Below are 16891 nucleotides of genomic sequence, written 5' to 3'. Positions count from 1 at the left end.
GGTGCATATATTTGTCTCACCTGATTAAATTATACATTTTAAGTTGAGCAGTTTATTTTCTCCCAGCTTAATTGTGAGCAGTTTTTATATATCAATAATTATGCCTCAATAAAGCTGCTTTCGAAAGCAATAAACAAAAGAAAGAAGAGAAAAATAGTACCAAATATATAGGTTAATTAGCAGGATATTCCATTCCAGGTAAATTTAGGTGACTAAGTAAGTATCTTGGTATGAGCATGAATTAAAGTAGCAGATTTGTGATTTTGATACAAAAGAACACAAACAATAGCATATATTGTGATTCATTTTTAATAGTTGTTTCAGGAATCGTTTAAATGATGATTTTTAAATGTTTTGAATAATATTTGGGGGCAGAGTAGAGGGAGATTGGGAAAAAATGGAACTTTATTTCTAATCCCTTTTTCTTCTTTCTATTATCAAGACACCATAATGATTCACAGATCTGACTTGCTACTTTTCACTTTTATTATGCAGCAAATGTGAGAAAGTACTCAAGGGGTATAGTTTTCCCTTCAACTTCAATATCATCCATACAATATATTAATTCAACACTGTAAATAAGGAAAATCTAGCTGGGTAATTTGAGAATAACACAGGGATAAAATAAGGCAGTACTTAGAATGGAACAAAATTAAATTAATCATGTTTTACTACACAGACTTTCCTTGTTATATTTGCAAATGCTCAAATGAAATTATATTCAGATATTTTAACTAATTAGATTAATAGAACAAGAAGTTAAAACACCAAATGGGAGGCGCTTTGAGGTCCTGTCACACATGTGTCAGATGACTGCTCCTACTGGATAAATATCAGCCAGTAGGGGCGGTTCCCAGCATTCCGTGTGGCTGCCCACCATAATCCCTGCTACTCCTGGTATTAAGTAGATCAGTCGATTGGAAAATCCCTAGCTCTGCTGAGCACCATCACTTCTATGTTCTTCCTGCCCCTGAAAACCTCAGCAAAACCCTCAACTTCGATAATGGAAACTAGCAGGGAAAAAAAGCTTGTGCAGGTTTTCTGATAACATGGCCACTCTCCACAATGAAAAATGCTCACAGTATCTTAGGACACAGCAGAGAACCAAACACCTTTCCTTCTCAATTATATGTTTCATGTCAATAAAGCAGAAATACAAGCCGCAGAGTACAGAGCCCCTCCGTAACCCAGGTGTCAGACCGGAAAAGAAACATGACATGGAAGCCTGTTCCTGGTCCCTCTCCAATCATTGACCTTTCAGAGCTCTCTCCTCCTAAGTTGTGGAATCTATCCAGCTCATTCCTAGAGAGGAAAGTAATAATCTCCTTTTACTTACTTATTTATTTTTTGGGAGTGCCTTAAAGGAAACTGAAAACACATGCAAATGGCTAACTCCTACTGAGACTAAAATACCATTTCCATAGTTTATTAAGCATGATAAGATCACACTGGTTTTATTTTTAATTCATTTGAAGAGAAATTTTTATTAGCGCTCCCTCCCTGCCTCCCTCCCTCTCTCTTTCTCTCTGTCACACACACACACACACACACACACACACACACAGGCGCGCACACACACACACATATTTTCTTTGTTAGGTCCATGGATATTCCTATTAGTTCACTCTTACAGGAATGAAGTAGTACAAATATGACTCACACCAAGTTAAAGACTTAAAATTTGTAGAGATGATAAAATAATTGCAAGAATGATTCTTTTTAAATGGGGTCTCCCTGTGTCCTTTTCTCTCCTTTACAGAATGCAGCATCTGTGCAAGTGTTCCCAAGCAAGCAAAACATGTAAAGTGTAAATAAAGCCTTAAACCGACTCCAGCAATCACACGTAAAGCTTGTTTAAAGCTGATATTCCCATGTAACGTTTATGAATCTACTCAAACAGGGACGAACTGCCAGCCAAACAAGACTGAGCTGGTAGATTCTGCCTCACAGTCCATAGAATCTTCAGCTTCATCCACCACCTCTCTACCTTAGAGAGGACCTCCAGCTTCTGATGTGATTTATCAGTAAGTTTATCACAGGCCAATTTTATTAGGCTTTCGGAAACATCAAGCCATGCTGTTTGCTTTATGTTGTTGTTGCCAACGATGTTGTTGTTTTGGTTTTGTTTTCCCTTGTTGAACTAGAAGGCAAATGTTCACCATTTTTCTGTATGTTATACTGTTCTAGATGGTGAAGCTTATGTTTAAGGTGACCTTAAATTTTTCCAGATGAAATAATCAAAGCAGCACTCCCCTGATGTTCAAGAATCCCCGTACAATGACCTCTATATTCTATCTTCTCCCACGGGGGGAAAGTGCCTATAGAAGATGGGGATGATCACTACATGGCGTTGGCTATAGGGCAGTTATGTTTTAGACTTGGAGACATTGGTTTTTCTTTTTTTCACCTCCCCTTGGAAATGGAGATCATTCATTACCATATGTTCAAAAAACTCAGAGGTTATAAAATGTCGTGCAAGAAATTTATAGAGGGGCAAGACAAGTAGCCATTTAACTTCCCAGGCCTTCTCCCATCTGGTGGCTACGTTAACATGGCATCAGATGATACCTTTCTTTCCACAGAGAAAGAAACCTTTCCTTGTTCCTGGGCCGTTGGTTCTGGTGCTCCAGAGCTTAGCTGTGTAGTGTATTAGATGACATGGGGCGCCAGATGTTTTCCACTCAGGGAACTTAGAAATTAAAGGCAGAGCTCACAAAGGAAGTGTGTTTAAGAGTATTGTGACCCAACGATACTGTGCTTGAAAGGAAACACTGGAATGCTGTGTCAGAAAAGTGAGACAGAGAAGACTTCACATTATGTGCTATAAGGGTTCTCTAAAATAAAAACAAGGTTCCAGCCCTCCACGTTCTACCTTGGAGGTCATACCCTCCTTCTCACTCAGAGAAGTGAGATTTCTAAAAATAAGAAATAAGATATTGCTCTTAGGGACAGCATCTGGTAGCATAAAATGCTACAGGCTCTAGAGTCAGAGATAGCTAAATTCAAATTGCTACTCTGCTTATGCTACATTGTATCTCTGCTCTTGGGCTGGTCTATCAATCTTTCTGACTCCCACTTTTCTCCTCTGTAACATTGGTAGAGCAGTAACTTGGAGGTTAGTTATGAGGAGAAAATGAGCTAAATTAAGCAAAAAGTTCCTTCTATAGCACCTGCCATTTTAGTGGGTGCTCAATAAATGTTAACTCTTCACCTACACGAACAAGTCATTTTTCTTTTTATGGCCTTTTTAAAATTAAAACTTCTGTTTTAATTGCAACTTGGAGGCTTTCTGGACCTAAAATTAGGCAAGAGTACACATCCTTTGTCTCATTCCCAGAATGCCATGCTCTTCCCAGGGTATCTAACTATAGCAGAGGTCTGAAGGGAGGACACTCTCCCAAGGAGAGATTAAACACTGCATTCATTATGGCAGCTGGGAGGCTGCATTATTGCTCTTCCGAGAGGGAGAGATTTATGGCTGTACTTAATGAATGCTAATAGTTTTCTTATCAGTGGGTAGCAACACATACATTTTTGTGTATGGTAAGGTTAAAGTAAACCTTCAGAGTAGACTTACAAACTTGAAGGCTAGTGATTAGTTCTTGACAAGCCTGGCTAATAACAGCAGCTCCTGGAAGGCTATATAGGTCTGGCTTAGCCAGAATACATTATTCTTCAGTGTTTTACTATTTCACATCTGTCCTCTCAGAACTGGGCTGTCACAAAAATGCATTCGGCTTTTGTGCTTTTCTTAAACTTCTACGCAGTTATACTCTTAAACCAATGTAATCTGGTTGAGTAAAAGAAAGCCAAAACCCTTTATTCATCAGTTAGAAAAAAAATTCATAAAACTAAATTTGCTTTGCAAATAGATTCAGATTCAACACATATTTATTGAGCACCACATTTTATGGAAAATGTTGTCATACTCTTTCACATATATATGATGTTTAATCCTTATAGTATCCTTGTAATTTTTGGCTCACAAGGAAACTAAAACTTCAAGACTGTTTATGAGTCCAAGGTCACATTTGCAAACCTACATCTGACTCCAGGTCCAATGCATTTCGCCCAGGGTGTTCATGGTACATTTCAGGAGCAGTCAGCCTGCTCTTCCATGAGAGAGACAAGGTCAAATGAGGCTGGGGAGCTCAAATTTAAACATTTCTAGGAGTGACTGTTTCTAAGATGAAAGAGTGCCTGACTCAAAGCTAGAAATGAGTATTTTTATGTTGGTAAATGATAAAGTCATATCAATCAATTTACACAAATTGTATACTGAGATAAGTTTTAAATGCTGTTCTCTAAAACAATGTTGTAATAATAGAAGCTCAACAGAGTAATTGCATTTAATAGCTTCAGTCTTGCTCAGCCTCTTTGACATCTCCTACAGTGGTTATGATATTTTGTCAAAAAGTCCATTACTCCAAAAATCACCCTGAGCCTAATTCACTGAAAATTTTATAGATTTTTATTCTCCTTTCAAGAAATGAATTAATAGGGGCAATAATAGGTAAATATGTATCTGTGTAAAGAATGTTAGCTTTCATTTGAAAAAGCGAATACACCTCTAGTAATGGTGGAAGTTACTGAGCTTGGGGAATTTACTGAGCTTCTGTAAACATAGTTTCTTTATTTTTAAAATTAGAATGATGGTATCTACTTCCTAAGACTGTGTTCTGAAAGAACATTGGTCACATTTTAGTTTCTGGGCTGAAGAACCCTTTGCCAACACCGCACAATTAATGGTTTTGTCTTTTTTTTTTTTCTTTCATATGAAGTATAAATGAAATTAAGAAACTCTGACTGATTTCTATTACACCAAAGTGAGTCACATCAAGAACTGTGTGTGGCTTTCCCAGAAGATAAGTTGCACACTTTGTAACAAATGGAACACAGTGTCCCTGCTTAATGTTTAATATTGTTACTTAGTAATCAAGAGGTCTACTACTAACTTCCCTGCTCTGGAAGTAAAGGAGTCATGTAGCCTCCAGGTTGCCAATCATTTCTGTACCCAGTTAGATGATAATAGAGGCCAGAATATCTCATGGAAGTACAGTCACCAGGGGTAGACAAAGCTCTATGCCTTCCCCCCAGACCCACTCCCCAAAACATGGGCAAGCTGAGGGGCTGAAATCAATGTGGATAAAATCTAAATATTTTTTAATTCTAGTTTGTGTAGAAATAAACAGACCCAAGAAAAATTCTTCAACTTGTCTTGGCTCACAGAGTCCCAAAATGTCTGCCTTATTGCTCATTTTTGTTAAAGGAAAAAACTAGACGAAATACACTTAACAGAGTTTATTTGAGCAAAGGACAATTTATTAATCAGGCAACGCTCAAACCTGGAAGAGGTTTCACAGAGCTCCACTCCAGCAGCCTGAGAAGTGAGCTTTCATAGGCTGAATGGGAAGAAATAAATTACCTGATTGGCTGAAGCTAGGTGCTTCCCTTATTTAGGTATGGTCTGGTGGGCTGCCTAGTTACAGAGCCAATCAGCTGGTTGGCTGTCTGTGACTGGCTGAGGCTCTTTCCCCTAACCCCCGAATTCAGTTACAATAAATGCCAACAAGTTTCAGTTGCTTACAGTGAAGGTCTGGGCACAGACACAACCTCAGGCTAATGAGCTCATTCTTATTTACTTTAACATTTTCAAATAGCAAAAAGACAAGGGTCATTCTGAATCAGACATAATCTGAAAGCACAAGACATATTGAGTTCTTAACTCTGTGAAGGTGCATAATTGGGCGTTAAGGGAAGGGTAGTTGCTTTCCACTTCTTGCTTGTTACTAAGGTGGGAGTGAGTGAACACAGTTTAGCAAAGCCAGGTACCATTCAACCAGCCAGTCGTACTACTTAAAGGAGCTCTCATGGTGCAAGTCCCTAGCAGTAAGACAGTTTAGCTTGCTCTAATCTAGTTCAGAGAATGCACTACCAACTATGACATAATATGGATGGATCAAATAAAAAGCTGAAATTTGTTTGTGAGGTCAAGACATGTCGAAACTCTGTTTATCCTTTTGACCTCCAGCAGCCTCTGCCATGAACTCAGTAACCTCTAGGTCAAAAGAGAATCCAAAAGTGCCTCAACTATCTCAGAGGGCAACACAGGCCCCAAAGGATCTCATAGGACCTTCTGACTTACCTAATTCATTCCTTTCTCCCTATTCTTTCTGAAACATCCAAATATGGTGGCATGCAGCTTTGCGTGATCACATGCAAAGATGTTTATTTATGCAGCAGCATATATATCCACAGATAAAACCTGCCGTGGGGAATGTGGTAGCTGTCAACAGCTGCCTCCAACTGACTTTGCTACTTTAGAGAGCTCCCCACCTTCCCTGTGCTGTTGTTAGAGATGGCTTGCTTAAATTCATAGGACCAGCAAGCCTTCCAAGAATATAATCTGCCCTGCAAACCAATAGATTAAAAAAAAGTGAAACTTCTGCTAGTAGATGACAGAGTCAGTGTCAACTCAATTCATTATAAAGTTTGTGTTTTGAAATTCTCCCAGTCTATTTAAAAGATGTGAAGTTGTCATATCTTGAACTCCACTCATAGTCTTTTCTCTGTTAATGAGTCAACCACTGTATTATTCTTAGAGGTGGAGTCATTGTGGAGAGAAATTACCCTCGTATATGTCAAAGTTTGTCAAATATCTCAAAATCTAGGGATTGAAGATGGCAGAGACACATTAAATTCAAGACAAATATAGAAACTTGACAACAAAACCTCTTGAGTTGCAAATCTTTTGCCTTCATAATCTGTCAAAATTCAAATTTTGGAAGCCCAATATACTGAGGACATGATTATGAAAATACACTTTGCTCGTTGCAAGAGAAACTTCAGCTTCACCATCCCTATCTCACTCCTATCCTTAACCCGTCTCTCTTGCCCAGCTTAAACCTCAAGAAAACAAACGAAGGCCAGCAGAATAAACTGGGGTTTGATGGCCCAATCTGCTAAAGCCCATGAGGTAGAAACTGTGTTCAGATTAGAATCTGCACCCTAATTCTCCATCTCACTGTCAAGGCGCTTCCTGTCCTTGCCCAGCAGCATTCACCAAGGCACGCTAAAGATGGCAATGTCCCTGGGCTGCTGCCAGCAGATAAACGCCTGTTGTTTTACACAGGCTGGCTGGGAGAGCGGGTGTGACCCTTTTTGCCCTGCATAAAGGCAGCCTGATAATAACAAATTGCCTTGTCAACCACAACAGATACTTAGTTATTAATGGAAATAATAACAGATTATATCAGCTTTGCACACTGTAATCAAAAGGAAGATCAAAGGGAACTAATATTACAAACAGTTAACAGTGAAGTCATGCTAATGAGATAAAAACCACTTTCATCTCCCCCTTCCCAAATGCACCAGTGGAATAATCATTGATAACAAATGATGTCATTTAAACTTGGACAATGGTTTTAATATCAAAAGTATACCCACACCAGTAAGGCTTTTTCCTATTAGATAAAATTGTTTTCAGTGTTAAAAAAAATACTTAATTGCACTCGGCTGGTGTTATAGGAATACACCATTATGAACCATCTGATTTCAGCTGGTTCAGGCTAAACTCCCTTTGCCTTTGGTTGTGACTGCAAACATTGAAGCAAAGAGCCATTTTGCTTTGTTAATAATCAACGCAGGCTGCAGAGCCTGATGAGCCCCTCCCTGGCTTGTCATTTAGGAGGATTGCTATTGCAGTAGAGTACTTTTCATATTTACTCAATCTTCCTCACCAATTAAGTCAGCCCTTTACTTCTTTGAAGCACTATACAAATTTAGTGTGTGCCAAGGTCATTCTCAGGAGGTAGACAGATATTTTTATGACCTTTCCTTCTATGGAGAAACTGACAAATAAAAAAATCACTGACCTTCGGTCATTTTATTCTTACAAAGTCTTAATTTGAAGTTTCACTTCAGATTATTGCATTTGTATCATTCCATAATAAGCACACAATATTTGGGTGTTAATTTATATATCTCACCAAGGATATGTAATATTCCTGACTTTCTTTATAAAAATTAAAGAAAGATATCTAACACAGATGGAAAATAGCTGGTTAAGGACTCACTCAGTCATAAAATCTCAGAATGGGGACCATAGACTAAACTTACCTACCAACGAGTGAAGACTGTTGGGCTGAAGCCCAACAGGTAAAAGTCAAAAGCCATAGATTTTAGCCCCTGGATACATCATTTGCTTATTTTATGAACTTGCAAATATCAATAAATACATTTAATTTCAAAGTCTTTTTTTTAATTTGGGGAAAATAATTCTTAACCTTCAATTATCAGAAGTGTAAAGATAAGTTAAAAGATTTTCCGTTGTAAACTGTAAAACATGCTATGTAAATATGAAGTTATGATGTAATATTCTTTACCAATTATAATAGTAACCATGTTTCAAAAGTAGCTTATTTTTACTTTCAATACAAAGTGGAGTAGAGAACAACTGCAGGAGAAAATCAGAACTCTTTCTGGAAAATGGAAACCAAAAGGATTCTCAGTGAGGAAAGGAAATCAGAGGGGAGGGAAGGAATCTCAGTAGAAAATAAAAACAGACGGTTGCAGAGGAGAGAAAAGTTATTCTCCCAGGTAGAGTTCCAGGGATGCTCTAAGATCTACACTGGCAGGTGTGGGGAGCACAACTAGATCTGGTCAGAAAAAGATAAATTATAAATATTACACTTTATGAAATATTTGAGCCACGTTTCCTACCTCCTCTTCTCCTTCCCCTCAATCCCTGCCCATACAGTAAGACAATCTACAGTAGTGCTTGTCTTGTAGAGAAAGGTAGTCATATCAAAGGACACGGGAACTTGTTTGAAAGCCAACTACAGAGCAATTTGAGCATCAATATAAATAATTATTGAAACAGATTATAGTAATTTGAATAAAATAGAAATACACAAGCCCACATTGATATAAATAAGTAAATAAATGAAAAATGAGGGAAATGTCTACCAAAGGTTAAAATGCCAACTAATATTAATTAATAAATAAAATTTCTTCTTCATTAACCTTAGAGTGGAAAAACCTGCCAGATGCCATCTTAAACATGTGATAAAACTTAATGCTACCAGTAAGGAGACAGATTGTCATTGTATATCCTTTGATGTGGAACACTTGGAGGAACTCTTGTGGTATTCCTGCCAAAGTTATCCAATTGGAATCTAATCATGAGGACACATTACACAAACTTAAGCTGAGAGACATTCAACAAAATAACTGGCCTATACTATTCAAAAACATCAAGGTCAGAGAAAACAAGAAAATTATTTTTCAAATTCAAAGCTAACAAAGATATTGGAGAGCTAAACACTATAAAAGATTTTGGATGGAATCATCAAACCTTTAAGGGTATTTTTGGGATAAACAGAAAAATTTGCATGGGTCTTTGAATTAGAAGGCGATATTAATCTCATGTTGATTTTCTGATTTTGGTGGTTACAGTGTGGTTTTCTAGGAGTACATGCTTGTTTTTAGGTAATAAAATGTCCTTGTTTTAGGTAATGAGGACTCATGTCTGCAACTTACACCCAAGTAAAGTGGTCAGAAAAAAAAATTGCAATATGTATAGAGTAATAAGAAAAATGTGGCAGGATGTTAATAGTAGTGAATCTGGATGTTATGGACTGACTTGGTCCCTCCAAAATTCATATGTTGAACTTCTAAGCCCCAGTACCTCAGAATGTGGCTATATTTAGAGATAAGGCTTTTACAGAGGTAAGGGTAAATGAGGTCATGTGGGTGGGCCCTAATCCAATCTGACAGGTGTCCTTATGAGGAGAGGATAAGCAGATTCATGTGCACCAGAGAAGAGGGCATGCAGAGGAAGGGCCACGTGAGGACACAGAGAATAGGAAGCCACCTGCAAGCCAAGGAGACAGGCCTCAGGAGGAATCAAACCTGCCAATACCTTGATCTTGGACTTCTAACCTCCAGAACTGTGAGAAACAAATGTCTGCTGTTTAAGCCACCCAGTCTGTGGTATTTTGTTATGACAGCTATAACCAACTCATACACTGTGTATTTTTTCATACATTGTTTTATCTTTATTAAGGTATGATTTATGTATGGTAAAAATGCAGAGATCCTAAAGTATAGTTTGTTGAGTTTTGATATTTATTGCTTTTTAACATAGGGACCATACTTTATAAATTTGCTTTATTCATTTAGCAATGTATCTTGAATATCTTCCCCATCTATCCCATTTATTGTTATTTTTTCACTGATAAATCATAATTGTATACATTTATGGTATACAATATGATATTTGATATATACACACGCACACACACACAAAAGGTGGAATGATTAAATCAATCTAAGTAACATCCATCACTTTGCTTACCTATCATTTTATGTGTTGAGACATTTCAAATTTACTCTTATTTTGAAATATATGATACATTATTATTGATGACAGTCACCCTGCTGTGCAATAGATCTCAAAAGCTATTCCTCCTGTCTATCTGAAACTTTGCACCCTTTGGTCAAGAGCTCCCCCTCTCTCCCTCCCCACCCCCAGCCTCTGATAACCATCATTCTCTCTGTATTTTTATGAGTTCAAGATTTTTAGATTCCACAGGTAAGTGAAATGATGCGGTGTTTGTCTTTCTGTGTCTGGCTTATTCCACTTAACATTATGTCCTCCAGACTCATCCATATTGTCACAAAGGTTAAATAGTATTCTATTGTGAAAATATGTCACATTTACTTTATTCATCCATTGAGGTCACTTAATCTGATTCCATATTTTGGCTGCTGTGAATAATGCTGCAAAGAGCATGGGAATGCAGGTATTACTGGTTTATATGGTAGATGAAACAAATAGCCCACAGCAGGGGAGAAATACTTACAAATGATACATCTTATGAATGGTTAAAAAAATCAAATATAGAAGGAATTCAAACAACTCAATAGCAAAACAAAAACAAACAAAAAAACCACAAACACCAAAAAAAAAAAAAAAAAACCAAACTGATTAAAAAATGGGCAACAGACCTGAACAGGTATTTTTCAAAAGAAGACATATAAATAGCCAACAGGAACATTTTCAAATCTGCTCAGCATCACTAATCATTAGGTAAATTAAAATTAAAACTGCAATGAGATATCACTTCATACTTGTTAGAATCTCTTAACAAAAGATGAAAGATAAGTGTTGGCAAAGAAGCAGAGAAAAGGGAACTTTTGCACATTATTGGTAGGAATGTAAATTAGTACAGCCATCATGGAAAAAATTATGGAGGTTTTCAAAAAAATAAGGATAAAACTACCATACAGGCTTTCTTTGTACCATTTCTGTAACTTTTATAAGTCTCCTAATTGAAACTATTTTTAAATATCAAAATAAAAGCTAAAAATTAAAAAATCCATGTCCATATATTCAAACATAGAAACAAAAATATATATCCATAGAGTACTGCTAAATCTAAAAACAGCTAGTCACAGAGCAGTTTGATTCAATTATTGTTGGGATATAAACAAAGAATATATGAGATATATTTGCATTAAAAATGCCTGAAAAGACACATTGTGCCATGTAAAATAAGGATTACTTCTAGGCAATGGAGTTAACACACACGAGAAAAATGAAAGCATTTACTTTTTACCTTATATAATTTTGTAATTTTCAGACTTTTTCTGACAAAGAAAATGTATGTTATATGAATATATATGTATATATAGTTATACATATATATATACACACACACATACATATAAATTCATGTGCAGAAGTTAGAAACACAGAATAAAGTTCTCTTATACTGATATCTAAGGTGAAGGTGAGGCACAATCAGCCTACCCTGTTTCTGTCTGTCCTCACACTCTAACATACCAGTCAACATGGCCTGCCCATTGTCATGGATCAAATAGCAGCATCTATGTTATGCAAATATATGTATATATACATATATATATATAATGCCACATTATCTTTTGAAATGTTCATGCAAGCCAGCACTATCCAAGAAAGATTTAGCATTCTCCTGACTCAGGGTAATGTGACTGTAATACGTGTGTGTGTGTATGTGTGTGTATATGTATATTTCAGAGATATTTTCAAAACATATTATATCCATAAAACAAGAACAGCCTACTGTGAAAAAAGAACAACGGAGAAAACTAAGTATTTAAAATGTAAAATAAAGCTGCTAAATTAAAAACAACAAAACAGCAACAAAAGCAGAAGAATTGGAAAATAAAGTTTCCAGGATATAGACCAACTCAAAAGGTGACCTCAAAGAAAAAAGAAGATCATGAATATGAAATAAAATTTAAGAGACAGTGGCGGCCAGCGTAGGATCTCCAAAGTCTAATAAGAGTTGGAGAAAAAGAGATAAAGGGAGGAAGGAGGGCAGGAAAAGGGTGGGGAACAATGAACCGTAAATGAAAGGAAAATAAATTAATGTAAAAGTAGAAAATGATTTGCTAAATTGAAAAAAAAAATCAATTTTCAATCACTTGAATTACTTTAAGGAATAAAATAATGTCTTTTACAGTAACTTCGATGGAACTGGAGAATATTAACCTAAGTGAAGTATCTTAGGAATGGAAAAATGAATACCACATGTTCTCACTAATAAGTGGGAGCTAAACAATGGGGACACATGTTCATAAAGTGGTGTAAAGGACATTGGAAACTAAGAAGGGAGGAGGTTGGAGGGACGTGGGATAATAACTCACCTATCAGTTACAATGAACACTATTCTGGTGACCGGGACACTAAAAACCCTGACTCCAGCATTATGTGATTCATCTATGTAACAAGACTATTTGTACCCCTTAATATTTTGAAATAAAAATTATAAAAAAAGAAACTAAAACCAACTATAGGCATTCTGACAATCTACTACTATATATTTCAGTATACTTCTCTAAAATAAGAACATTTTTCAAAATGGCCAAAATTTTTCTCCCCTAAAAATTAATAATTTCTTTACAAAATCTAATACTGAATATATACACATAAAATTTTCCCAATTGTTCCAACATGTTAGACAATAAAGATTTACAAAGGTCAATTCTCACTTTTCACAGTAGTTATGTTCTATAACGTCACTGTGAACACTGAATTAGCAAATACTAAATTATTCCTTTTGTCCATAGCAGAAATAGAAGGTTAGATTTCCTCCAGTCACATTCTAGTCAACTGAAACAGCATTTGTATTACACAGGTTATTTTGCCAATGTCCTGTTAAAACAAGCCTGTCTTGTTAGCATAAGAAACCTGGTTTTCCACATAATTGCTTTCCTGTATAATACTTAGCAAGTTTTTTTTTTTCCAAATTCTTCTGCAGCCTCCTGATATGCAGAACCTGTCTCACCTGCAAATTTAAAATTTTTCATGCCGTATCACTTTTTGAAACGTACATGCCAGCCAGCACTATGCAAAAAGGGTTTAGCATTCTCCTGACCCACAGGAACATGACTGTAAATTTCTTCCACTTCCAGCCTCTCAACAATGCTCTCCCCTACATATTTTTTATTGCTGACCACATGACTTCACACATTTAGCCACTTTGCCATTTTTTCCATAGCTTCATTATGCACTATAGATATTAACACTCCCCAGAGCAGCATCATGTTAGACCAGCGAATTTCCTCTTTCTCTTTCTAGGTAGGTGTATCAGATTGTTGATTCATTAACATTAAACTCAGGGCCAACAGCTTCATATCTTATGCCTGAATAAAGCGTATCTAACACATATTTTCTCCATAAGGCACATCACAGCCTTCTTGCACTTAGGAACACTAGACAGCACTTTAGCCCTGCACTTGAGGGCACTTGAATGTGAAAAATGTGGCACTAAATAGACCACTAAAAGGATATTTGTTTCACAGTATAAGAGTTTAAACAAGAAGGCAGAGCATTACCTTGTTTGACCTCAGCTGGAAATGTGCATTACGGCAACTCAAATTTTTCACAGCTTTGTGCATGTCCATGAATGACTGAAAAAGTATTAAAAATATTGATTTTGGGGTTACAAATAAACTTACCAAATTTTTGAAATATATATACATATTTTTTCTCAAACCAATTTAACTCAGGCTTCAATATGGCATGGTATTGAGCACTTAATAAACTGTAAGATTTTAAGTGATAATGGACAGCATTTACTTTTTTACATCTCAAATTATAATACTTAATTCTGCAACTGATAGCATTCACATAAACATAATGTTGTAAATACCATTTATTGGCTTTTAATGTTAAAATCAACATACAGACAAAACACACATACCCTAACTATAATATAAATGTTACAGAATAGACAACGTAAGTTCTAACTCACAGAAATTGGGTGATGGGCAAGAGAGGTCAGTAAGAGAAAAGGTTAGGGGTCCAACTGTTCTCATTTAGCCTACTTGAAAGTCAAGATAATTAGTGTAAGTTCTAGCTCAAGACATATAAGCTAAACTGGAATACCATAGTCTTCCATTTTCAGCAACATCGGTTTAGATAATATGACCAATCATCCATCTGAAACAATTATTAATAGATAAGCTGAATAAAATATACTGTCAAAAATATTTTAAAATGTATCGATGAGTTGGCAAGGAAATAAATACTTAGAAATCAAAAACTAAGTGAAAGCAAGAATCTGATAGAGGTCATCGGAGCACTGAAGCTGGCTTTTCCCTTAAGGTTATTTGTTAAAATGAGTGGCTTTTGACTGTGATTTTTAAAGCCTGGCAAGGCACAGCAGACGTATTGAGTCCAGGGCTGAGAAAAATGGGACTATTAAAAACACACCCAGAGGGCTGAACCCAGGCAGTTCTGGATTTTGTGAGTCTCTGAAGCTTATATAATTTTAAGGTTTTTTTTTTAAAGAAAAAAAGAATACAACATGGCAAATGTGAAGTTGGTCCTGCACAAGTAAGGGGCTCTGAGGTTTCAGCTTTATTAGCTTCAGAGAACTTCTTCTGACTCAATGCTGCAGGGGCTGGAAGAATTAACAATAAACTACCAGGGGACCTCCATGACAAACTGTCTTTTTTTAGGAAGTCATAATATCAAATTGGCCTTTTTAAGGGTGCAGGCAGTCAAAAATATATATCAAGCTAGAATTTAAAGGGTTTTCAAGTTGGTTGTGCTTTGACTCCCCTTACAAAAGCACCTTCAATCAATGTTAGCCCAAACTGGAAAATGATATTTGGAAAGATTCCAAGGCAGAATATGTATAATAAATAACTCTTTTAAATAAATAAATAAATGAAATAGGCAAAAACATCATAGACAGAAACATGTCCATAGCAACTAAATATATGAAAAGATGATCAAAATTATTAAAATTTAGGAAAATTAAAATTAAAACTTATGATACCCAGAGCAGTTAAACTCATGAGACAAAAAGTAGAATGGTGGCTGTCAGGGGCTGCTGGAAAGAGAAAATAGAGTTAATGTTTAATGTGTACAGAGTTACAGTTTTACAAGATGAAAAGATCTCTAGAGATGGAAGGTGGTGAAGGCTGTGCAGCAATGTGAACATATTAATACCACTAATTGAACATTTAAAAAAGGTTAAGATAGCAACTTTAATGTTATGTGTATTTGGCCATAATTAAAAATTTAAAAGAAGTCAAACTAAGCTGAGATACTTTTATTTCTAATGAAAGCCACAATATAAAATTCTGACAAAAGTCCTTATAACAAAACCCAACACATTGCTGATGGGAGTACAAACTAACTTTTTATTTTATTTATTTTTAAATTTTCCCTTGGGAGAATAATTTATTATCATCTGGTAAAGAAGATGTGTATATCTTAGGACACATGAATTCAACTCCTAAAGCAACGGTTTTTAACTACAGGTCTGTTCCGAGGCTGTGAAATTAACTTAATGGGTAATAACCAGAACTTTTTTTTAAAGGGATAGAATGACATCATAGGTATGAATTTTTATTCTTGTATTTATGTGTGTGTATGTGTGTGTCTGTGTGTATGTACCAGGACTGTGATATAAATCGTTTTACTTGCTATGAGTCAGTTTGAAATAACTGGAAAATATTGCCCTTGAGCAGGGGCTGGCAAACTATGGCCCCAACCAAACCTAGCCTGGGGAATGTTTTTGCATGGCCTATAAGCTGAAGATGTATTTTACATTGGTAAGAGGTTGCGAAAATCAAGTAACCAAAAAAGATAAAAAGAATACGGAACAAAGACAGTGTGTGGCCTGCAAAGCTGAAGATACTTACTACCCGGCTCTTTATAGAAAAAGTTTCCCGACCTCTGCCCTAGAGAAATTCTTGTGCACTCCTTGTGACATGTTCATGAATATACATTGCAGCATTATTTGTTTTAGTAAAAACACTGGAATTAATGCAAATGAGTATGAACAGAATAGGCATATAAATTGTGTTTTTCATATAAAGAAATTTTATACAACAGGAAAAATGAGAGAATTATAGCAACATGTAACCACCTGGATAAATCTCACAGACAAAAAGTGAACAGAAAAGGCAAGTTGCAGAAAAACACATTCAGTGTAAGTCTATGTATGCCAAGTTAAGAAACATGAGAAAGAAAGAACATATTATTTAGGTTTATAAATGTTTGGTAGAACTATAAATTAAGTAAGAGAAAAATAAACATATTCAGAATGGTGGTTCCAAAGAGGTCAGATAAGGAATAAGACTAGGGATATGTGAACTAAAATAAAATCTTGAGGCTCCCCCAACCAGATGACTGAATGGACCCTGCTCTTGGCCAAGGGAATACCCTAAAACTGAGTTGCCAGCCATGACAAGGGAGGTCAGACAAGCCTCATCATGCCCCCCCTCCCTTCTTGGAGACATCCTTTGTGACTCATTAACAGACCTAAGGCTGCTCAAGATAAAACTGCAGGTCCTCAATACACATAACAAATCACTAGAGTCT

The sequence above is a fragment of the Lemur catta genome, chromosome 7 (assembly GCF_020740605.2).
Source record: "Lemur catta isolate mLemCat1 chromosome 7, mLemCat1.pri, whole genome shotgun sequence".
Classification (NCBI taxonomy): Eukaryota; Metazoa; Chordata; class Mammalia; order Primates; family Lemuridae; genus Lemur; species Lemur catta.
Note: the sequence above shows the minus strand (reverse complement) of the source record.